The sequence below is a fragment of the Carlito syrichta genome, unplaced genomic scaffold (genome assembly GCF_000164805.1).
Source record: "Carlito syrichta isolate Samal-C Ts95f unplaced genomic scaffold, Tarsius_syrichta-2.0.1 Scaffold314765, whole genome shotgun sequence".
In the NCBI taxonomy this organism is placed as follows: Eukaryota; Metazoa; Chordata; class Mammalia; order Primates; family Tarsiidae; genus Carlito; species Carlito syrichta.
The window spans coordinates 247,565-257,401 of NW_007258861.1; the positions used below are offsets into that span (position 1 = coordinate 247,565).

The 9,837-nt window shown below is 44.6% G+C and overlaps 1 non-coding gene across 1 annotated transcript; it reads right to left on the bottom strand.

The window, feature by feature from the left end:
* Positions 1–3,262: 3,262 nt before the first annotated feature.
* Positions 3,263–3,334, bottom strand: TRNAF-GAA. Its single transcript has one exon. It is a non-coding gene; the product is annotated as a tRNA-Phe (tRNA).
* Positions 3,335–9,837: the final 6,503 nt, after the last annotated feature.

Genomic DNA, 9,837 nt, shown 5'->3' on the forward strand with positions numbered 1-9,837 from the left:
CTCCCAAAGCACAGGATTACAAACTGAGCATGGAGCCTGGCCTAAGTAACACTTTAAAGCATGCTGTCAAGCTGGGCTCGGTGGCTCAGCCTGTAATCCCGCACCTTGGGAGGTTAAGGTGAGTGGACTGCCTGAGCCTGCGGGTTTGAGACCTGCCTGGGCAACTTGGCGAGACCTCATCTCTACAATAAATCAAAAATTAGCCGGGCATGGTAGCGCGCACCTGTAGTTCCAGCTACTTGGAAGGCTGAGGTGGAAGGATCGCCGCAGCCCAGCAGGTGGAGGCTGCAATGCACTCCAGTCTGGGCGACAGAGTGAGACTCCCAACTCAAAATAAAATAAAATAAAAAAATAAAGCATGCTGTCAGTGTTGTCCAGAGACACAGAACCAATAGGATATTCACAGAGACAGAGATAGGTGATAGAAATAGAGACACATAGAAACAGAGGTAGAAATAGTTATTTTAAAAACTTGCTTCACACAATTGTGGGTGAAAGGGCATAAAATGGATTTAATATACTCAATGAGCAGCCATTTTAACATCGCCTAAATCTCATGTCTGTCTAGCAGTTCACGTAACTTACCCTCCACGTAACTTACCCTCTAATCGCTAACCAAGAACAGAACCCATTTCTCAGATGTAGCTATTGATAATTGTTTTACAACTCCCCTCCCCAGCTTGTTGTAGTAATTAGCTTTTCTATTTCAAGTATTTGCCTCCACCCATAAGACCCAAGTTAACCTAAACAGCCCTTCGTGACTTCCATGACAGACAGACTCCACCACCATGGCAGCAATCATGTGACTAACCCGCCCATTCATCTGCTGCCCATCACCTGATATTAATACCTGTGCTTACCTGCCCCTATGTGATGACATGGAGCAGACCACTACCCGATCACCTTAAGGACCTTCTCCCATCAAAGGGAAGGATTAAAAGGGTGTGACCATGAGTAGCCAGTTGCCATTGCCTTACGAGACTCTGGTGTGGCTGTGTACTCTTTGAACCATGGCCGTCTTCATGTTTCCTGGCTTTGGCCCCCGTCTCCCTACCTTGGGAAGGTGAATATCTTTCTCTCTCTCTCTCTCTCTCTGTCTGTCTGTGTGTGTCTCTCATTTACTTTCTAAATAAACTATATTTTCCAATCTAACTTCTGTGCAAGTCTTTGCATCTTTCATTTGTCATTGGATCGCACAACAGACACCCACACCCACACCCCTGACCTAACATTCCGGAGGCCCCACTGGGAGTGTGACCTAACAGTGGGGTTTGACAACTCTAAAACCTATATGCCAGGCTGACAGTTTGAAAATTCATATAAGTTGACGCCTGCCACCTTGAGTTCAAGTTCAGCAGGGATGTAAGCGAGAGAATCAGGCAGTTTTTCTGTCAAAGTTTTGAGAATTCCTTCTTCCTCAGAAACTTCAGTCTTTTCTCCTAAGGGCTTCAACTGATTGGATGAGGCACACTCACATTATGAAGGGTAATCTGCTTTACTCAAAGCCTACTGATTTAAATGTTCATCACACCACACCGTCACAGTGACATCAAGACTGGTGTTCAGCCAAACAGCTGGGCACTAGAGCCTAACCAGGTTGCCACATAAAATTCACCCTCACACACGCTGATACACATCATGCAAAGTCTACTAGGCAACCATTTGGGTTCCCTTCCTGTTGATCATCAGTGGATTTTCAAGATTCCCTTCCCCAATTACGCGTGTCCACCCAAGAACCTGAGATTTGCAGGATGAAGTCCCACATCAGCTAGCATGTTGGCAGAGAATAACAGAAAGGGAAGAAGGATTTAAATAGGTCTAGGCCAGGCGTAGTGGCTCACACCTGTAATCCCAGCACTTTGGGAGTCTGAGGTGGAGGATTGCTTGAGCCCAGGAGTTTGAGGCCAGTCTGAGCAACATAGCAAGAAGTCATCTCTACAAAAAAAAAAAAATCAGCTGGTCTGGTGGCATGAGCCAGTAGTCCCAGTCCCAGGAGGTCAGGGCTGCAGTGAGCTGTGATCCTACCACTGCACTCCAGCCTAGGCTACGGAGTGAGACCCCAACTCAAAAAATAAATAGCTCATTTTGCCTTTTTCCATTTTGCCTTGTGAGTTCTTAGGACGTGAGAACTGGGTCTCATTCCTCTCTCCTCACCGGCCCCTGGCACTCCCAAAATGTGTCCCCTTGCATGACCTTGAGTGGGGTGGGTCATTATCTTAATAAAGTATTTTACTGGGACCTCATCCAGAGTCTTCGGATTCGCCTGTCCTCCACCCCCATCCCAGACCAGCTTGGACAACACCGGTAACCTGGGGACAGGTGGAGCAGCTGATTCCTGGGATGTTTCCTGGTGATCTCTGCCATAGACTTGTTGGTGGTGCTGAGAACAGACCAGCTGATAAATACAAACAAGTTTTGCAAACTGCAAGGTGTTAATGATCAAAGAGTACTCGTCTCCTCTGAAATTCATTCAGTTCATCCTGAATATCCCTGCTGGGGTGGGAGCAGGGGACAGCGGGGAAGTTGGTGTAGAGTCCCAAGGGGTGCAAGGATATGACATACAACAGTGGTTTGCAATTTCTCAGATAAAAATACAGGACATCCAGCTAAATCCAGATTTCATAGACAATTAACATGTACTTTGTGTGTCCCATGCAATATTTGGGATGTGCTTATACTAAAAAGTATTTGTTGTTTTTCTGAAATTCAAATTTAATTGGGCATTTGTATTTGATCTGGGAACCCTAGTATAGACTTAGACCAGAAAGGGTTTCTGATACCTCCCCCTCGCCCACCCAAAAGGCTATCTAGACAAAATCCATTCACCTGATGCTTTACAGGATTTCTTTGGCCAAGAGGAGGCCCAGGCTGTCATCCTCCCCAGCCAACTCAGCAGGCGGAGGAAGCAGTGCAGCTCAGGACCCCCTCAACCCACCACCCCAAGTTTGCTGAGTCCGAGAGCTCTGACCTTCGGGAAAGGTCAACGCCCGAGCTACCTGGGACGTCCTCAGAAACTCAAAGGAGAGAGCCAGCAGACAAGATTGCTTAAGAAGAAAGTATGCATCAGGAGGGCTGTAGTCTCTGAACACTGACCCCAGGGCAGGGAAGGGGCACTGGCTTCCTACTGAGCAGTTTAAAAGGAACCACAGAAATCCCCTGTCGGAAAAGCCCGATAAATCTTCTCTATCCAAGCTCACAGGGGGAGTCCCACCTATTGACTGCAGAGAAACTACACGGGGCATGATGTCTAAAAGGGAGGCACTGCCAAAACCAGGATCAAACCAGGGACCTTTAGATCTTCAGTCTAATGCTCTCCCAACTGAGCTATCTCAGCTCCCTGCAAAAGGGCTTTTTTCTTCATAATTATAATGAAGTAAAATTTGTTCCATGATAATAAAGGCTGTTGTATGAGTCCTGCAAGAGAGAGGGGCATTTTACAAATATTATAGAGGTGATAAGGAAAGACCCTTATTTACAAGCTGGAAGTGATAAAATAACATCACTTTTCTCAGGCTTTTTTTTTAAACTGCCCTGCAATTTGCTTTTCCCATTTAAAATTAGATCATGCACTTTTTTCATGGCAGTTATGTAGACTTAGCTCATGCTTTTTCATCCATGCACAGTATTGGAACGTACAGTTATAACACAATCTAGTTAATCAAACTGCTAGGGATGGACATTTTTACTTCTTTCTTTTTTTGAGGGGTCTCACTCTGTCACTCAGGCTGGCGTGCAATGGCATGATCACAGCTCACCGCAGCCTCGAGTTCCTGGGCTCAGGTGATCCGTCTGCCTCAGCCTTCCAAGTAGCTAGTAGTACAGATGCACACCACCACACTGGCTACTTTTTTTTTAAAAACTATTTCTTGTCAAGAGAAGTTCTCACTATGTTGCCCAGGCTGGTCTCGAGCTCCTAGGCTTAAGCAATCCTCCCCTCCAGGCCTCCCAAAATGCCGGTGTTACAGGCATAAGCCACCACACCCAGCCTTACTTTTTTTTTCTATATTTCATTATTAAAAACAATACCGCAACAGGCACAGTGGCTCATGCCTGTAATCCCAACACTTTGGGAGGCAGAGGTGAGAGGATTACTTGAGCCCAGGGGTTTAAGACCAGCCTGGGCAACTTGGCAAGACCTAGTCTCTACAATAAATTTTAAAAAATAAATTAACAAATTAGCTGGGTGTGGTGGCATGTGCCTGTGGTCCCAGTTACTTAGAAAGCTGAGGCAGAAGGATCGCCTGAGTCCAGCAGGTTGAGGCTGTGGTGGCCATGAGCTTGCCACTGCACTCTAACTTGGGCAACAGTAAGACTCCAACTCAAAAAAAACTGCAAAAAATATTATTTTGTCGATATTTGTTGTTCTGCAAAGGCAGATTTAGCAAGATCAAAAGATATGAACATGTTTATTTTTACAGACATGCTCAAATTAGATTCCAGAGTATGTAGAAGACAGAAAGGCTATTTGTAAAGACTTCAAATGTAAACTCAATGTTACTTCCACATGACAGAAACATAGAGTCATTGCACAGTATTTGTTAAAGTATTGATTTGCTAACCCTAGTATTAAGCATATACCTCAATTTTTGTAATACCTTCTTGGCATTTTAAAAATCATTAAAAATATATATATATATTCAAAAATGGAATTGGCTCAGGCTTCTCTCAAACTCTAAGAGGCAAGATGTGGTTTAATAATATCTCTAATATGCTGATTTTATTCCACCTCTACCTTCCATTTTATAATTTTGCATCCCTTGCATTTATTCACTTAAAAATGTTTAAAATAAACTCCATAATTTAATGTTTCTAATTCACTTGATTCATAAATAAGGAGATCACATAGGGTTGTTACAACAAATAAAAACATAACTCTAGTTTAGAATTTATAAGCAATAGTCTTAAAATGGAGAATAATTCTAGATTGTCCTTCTCAAGAGAGATTTAGGAAAGAGTACTCTGAGGTGAGAAGATTGGGACTGTCACGTCTAAACTAGGTGGCTTTCAAGTTTTTTCAGACTGCAGTCTATTACTTATTTAGCTTAAATGTTACTTTTTTGTTTTCCCTGGGTAGTAGTAGTAGGAAGAATTTGAAAATGGGCCTCAAGTCACCTTCCCAGCCAGCCAAATTTCCTGCATAATCCCTGGGATTATGAAATCCATCATATTAACCTATAACCTGTTATGAGGTTATAGCATACATCTCAACTAACTCAAATATCTGCTTATCTGGGTGGACCTGACCTAATCACATAAGCCCTTTAAAAGCAGAGGGTTTCTCCAGGTGGTTGCAAAAGGGAATCAAGTCAGAGATTCAAAACACAAAAAGGATGCAATGATTGTGTGATGGCTTGGAGATGGAGGAGACCACTTGGGAAAAAAAAATGTGGGCAGTCTCTAGGAGTTGACTTGCTCCAAGCTGAGGCAGCAAAGAAATTGGTCTTCAGGTCTCCCACTGCTAGAAACTGAAGTTGGCCAACAAGATTGAGGTTGGAAGCAGATTTCTCCCCAATGCCTCCAGATGAGAATTCAGCCTGGTAGGCACCTTGAGTTCTGCCTTGTTGTAGACTGAGCAGAGAACTCAGCCACATCATGCAAGACTTCTCACCTACAGAACTGTGAGCTAGTAAACAGGTGTTGTTTTAAGCCACTGCGTTTATGATAATTAGTTATGCAGCTATGGAAAGCTAATATAGTAGTATAGACTTGCCCTAGGCTGGATATATTGATTAGAAAAAGGCTGAATATAGGTCAGGCTCGGTGGCTCAACCTGTAATCCCAGCACTTTGGGATGCAGAGGTGGGTAGATTGCCTGAGCCCGCGGGAGATCAACTGGGCAACTTGGAAGTACCTTGTCTCTACAATACATCAAAAATTACCCGGGTGTGGTAGTGCATGCCTGTAGTTCTGGCTACTTGGAAGACTGAGGTTGAAGGATTGCCAGAACCCAGTAGATTGATGCTGAGGTGGTCATGAATGTGCTACTGCACTCTAGCCTGAGTGACAGAGAGATACTCCAACTAAAAAAAAAAAAAAGCCGGGCTCCGTGGCTCAGCCTGTAATAACACGCCTTTGGGAGGCTGAGGTGAGTGGATTGCCTGAGCCCCCGGGTTTGAGACCCGCCTGGGCAATTTGGTGAGACTTCATCTCTACAATAAATCAAAATGAGCCAGGCGTGGTAGCGTGCGCCTGTAGTTCCAACTACTTGGAAGGTTGCGGTGGAAGGATCGCCGGAGCCCAGCAGGTCGAGGCTGCGGTGGCCGGGAGCAGCCACTGCAGTCCTGTCTGGGCGACAGAGTGAGACTCCACCTCAAAAAAAAAAAAAAAAAAGGCTGAATATATTGATGATAAGGATTTAAAATTTTAAAACCTGCTCTGGGATCCCAGGTGCGGTGGCTCACATCTGTAATCCCAGCACTTCAGGAGGCGGAGGTGAGAGGATTGTTGAAGCCCAGGGGTCCGAGACCAGCCTGGGCAACTTGATGAGACAATAAATTGTCTCTACAGTAAGTTTTTAAAAATTTGCCAGGCATGGTGGCACAAGCCTGTAGTTCCAGTTACCCTGGAGGCTGAGGTGGAAGGATCACCTGAGTCCAGAAGGTCTAGGTTACAGTAGCCATGACAGTGCAACTATGCTCCAGCCTGGGCAACAGAGTGAGACTCTGTTTCAAATATGTATACCAGGAGTGCCAAAAAAAATGTATACACATTTTAAGAGACGTTTGCCATAATTAGAAGTGTCTGGACACTGATTGTAACCACTTTGAGTACCTCTTGTAATTGCAGAAGTCAAATGTGACTTGTATTCATCTTATTATTACAATTTTAATACAGTTTTGTACTTTCTTAAAATGTTTATATATTTATTGGCACCCTTTGTATATATAAATTACACTAGTTCTAATTGAATCAGAGTGTTTGCAGATGGGGTCCAGGTATTATATTTTTTAAGTTGATCAGGTGATTTTAATCTGTGGTTTCAATTAGTTTTCCATTCCTTAGTTCTCACAAAAATATAGTTATCACGTAAGACCCATCTTTTTTTTTTTTTTTTTTTTTTTTTGAGTCAGGGATCTGACTCTGTCGCCCAGGTTCTGGAGTGCAGTGGCAGGACCAAAGCTCACCTCAGCCCCAACCTCCTGAATAGCTGGGGCTGCAGGCACACACCACACCTGGCTATTTTGATTTTTTCATTTCTTTTCTTTTTTTTTTTTGAGTCGGCGTCTCACTCTGCTGCGTAGGCTGGAGTGCAGTGGCACGCTCAAGCCACAGCAGCCTTGACCTGCTGGACTCAGATGATCCTTCTGCCTTAACCTTCCAAGTAGCTGGAACTACAGACATGTGCCAACCCGCCTGGGTAATTTTTCTTGATTGTAGAGATGAGGTCTTGTCAAGTTGCCCAGGCTGGTCTCAAACCCATGGACTCAGGCAATCTTCTCACCTCGGCCTCTCAAAGTGCTGGGATTACAGGTGTAGGCCACCGCGCCCAGCTTCTTTTCTTTCTTTCTTTTTTCTTTCTTGTAATAGAGACAAGATCTCACTGCTGCCCAGGCTGGTCTTGAACTCCTGGGCTCAAGTGATCCTCCCCCCTCAGCCTCCCAAAGTGCTGGGATTAGAGACCTGAGCCACTATGTCCAGTCCTTAAGACCGACTTTTAAACCAGTCTCGGTGGCTCAGCCTGTAATCCCGCGCCTTTGGGAGGCTGAGGTGAGTGGATTGCCTGAGCCTGCGGGTTAGAGACCCACCTGGGCAGCGAGACCTCATCTCTACAACAAATAAAAAAAAAATCAGCTGGGCATGGTAGCGCATGCCTGTAATTCTGGCTACTCGGAAGGGCTGCGGTGATCCCAGCAGGCGAGGCTGCGGTGGCCGGGAGCGACCACTGCACTCCAGTCTGGGCGACAGAGTGAGACTCCAACTCAAAAAAAAAAAAAAAAAAAAGACCGACTTTTAAAATTGCTCACCTGACCTCTCCACTGGTACCTCTTATATAGCATGTCTAAATATAAACCTATATCACTCTCTCTAAACTTATCTTACCACCCCCTTTCATCTAAGTTTCCCAAGCCAGAAATTTATGAATTTCTTCCTCCCTTTGCTCTCCATCCATGGAAAAGCCATGAAATGCTTTTGTTCCACTCCATTATTTCTGGAATCCCTCCATTTATCTTCATTTTTGTACTGTCTGCAACCTCTTAATTGGCCTTCCTACTATAAATCATTTTCCACACTGGAACACAACATCCTGCTGACTCCCTATTTGGAAATAAAAGCCAAGTCTTTATATAGTGTATAAGGCCTTCCACAAGCTGTATCTTTCACAAGTCTTATCTTCTTGCAGCACCGTGTCTCAGTGCTCTCTCCCTTTCCCTAAATTCTAGCTATTCATGCAGTCATCCAAACTCATGATGCTGTCCTTGACCTTGCTTTTCATCTTTGGCCATGCAGCATTTTTCACAAGGTCCTTCTCCTAGTCCCTATTTAACCTGCAGCTCATGTACATTCTCCTAGTTCTGGAAGCCTTCCCTCACATGTCTCTGTTCCCTCCCTTCCCGTTCAACTCAGGCTGGTTGTCCTTCTGCGGCACTTTTACACCACTTACCAAGCTAGATTGCTGTTGCCTGTTCACCTAAGTTCTTTCTTTCCATTTGTATCTTCAATGTGTGTGACATAACAGGCAGGAGTAAATGTGGAATGAATGAATGAATAAAAACATTTCTAGGCATATCTCAGGACCAAATGGTTCTTGAATAACCTCTAAAATCACCTGGTCAAGTTCAGATGATTTGAGAAGATTCTGAACTCTTCAGTTTTTTGCCTTTAAGAAGGCCTCCTCTGGCTGCCTCGCCTCCTTTCCTCAAGGGTTCAATGTGACCCAGAGAAGGAGCACTTCATTTAAAAAGATTCCCTGCACTTTGGGAGGCAAGGCAAGAGGACTACCTGAGCCCAGGGTTCGGGACCAGCCCGGGCAACTTGATGAGACCTCATCTCTACAATATATCAAAAAAAATAACCAGGCATGGTAGTGCACGCCTGTAGTTCTGGCTATTTGAAAGACTGAGGTGGAAGGATCGCCGGAGCCCAGCAGCTTGATGTTGGGGTGGCCATGAGTGTGCCACTGCCCTCCAGCCTGGGTGACAAGAGTGAGACTCCAACTCAAAAAAAAAAAAAAAAAATAGGGAGGAAAGCCTGAGAAGAGTATAACTGCAGATTACTTTATGAGCTTTGGAAGGGAAAACATGAAAGACTTGGAAAGCTTCTTAATGGGTAGAGTCCTGGGCAGACATTTTATAAACTTTTAGAAGCAAGCTCTAAATTTTCTATTTTCCTTCCTTCCTTCTTTCCTTTTTTTCCCCCTTTTTTTTGATTTGGAGCCTCACTCTGTCGCCCAGGCTGGAGTGCAGTTGCATGCTCGTGCCTACCACAGCCTCGACCTGCTGGGCTCAGGCGATCCTTCCATTTCAGCCTTTCATGTAGCTGGAACTATAGGCACACACCACCACACTTGGCTAATTTTTTGATTTATTGTAGAGATGAGGTCTCATCAAGTTGCCCAGGCTGGTCTTGAACTCCTGAGTTCAGGCAATTCTCTTGCCTCAGCCACGCAAAGTGCTGAGATTACAGGCATGAGCTACCATGCCCAGCTCCTTTCTTTCTTTTTTTTTTTTTAAAGTCAGAGTCTCACTCTGTCTCCCAGGTTGGATGCAGTGGCACAATCACAGCTCACAACAGCCTCAACCAAGTGGGCTTAAGCAATCCTTCTGTCTCTGCCTCCTGAGTAGCTAGGACTACAGGCACAAGCCACCACGTGCCTGGCTAATTTTTTTTTTTTTTTTT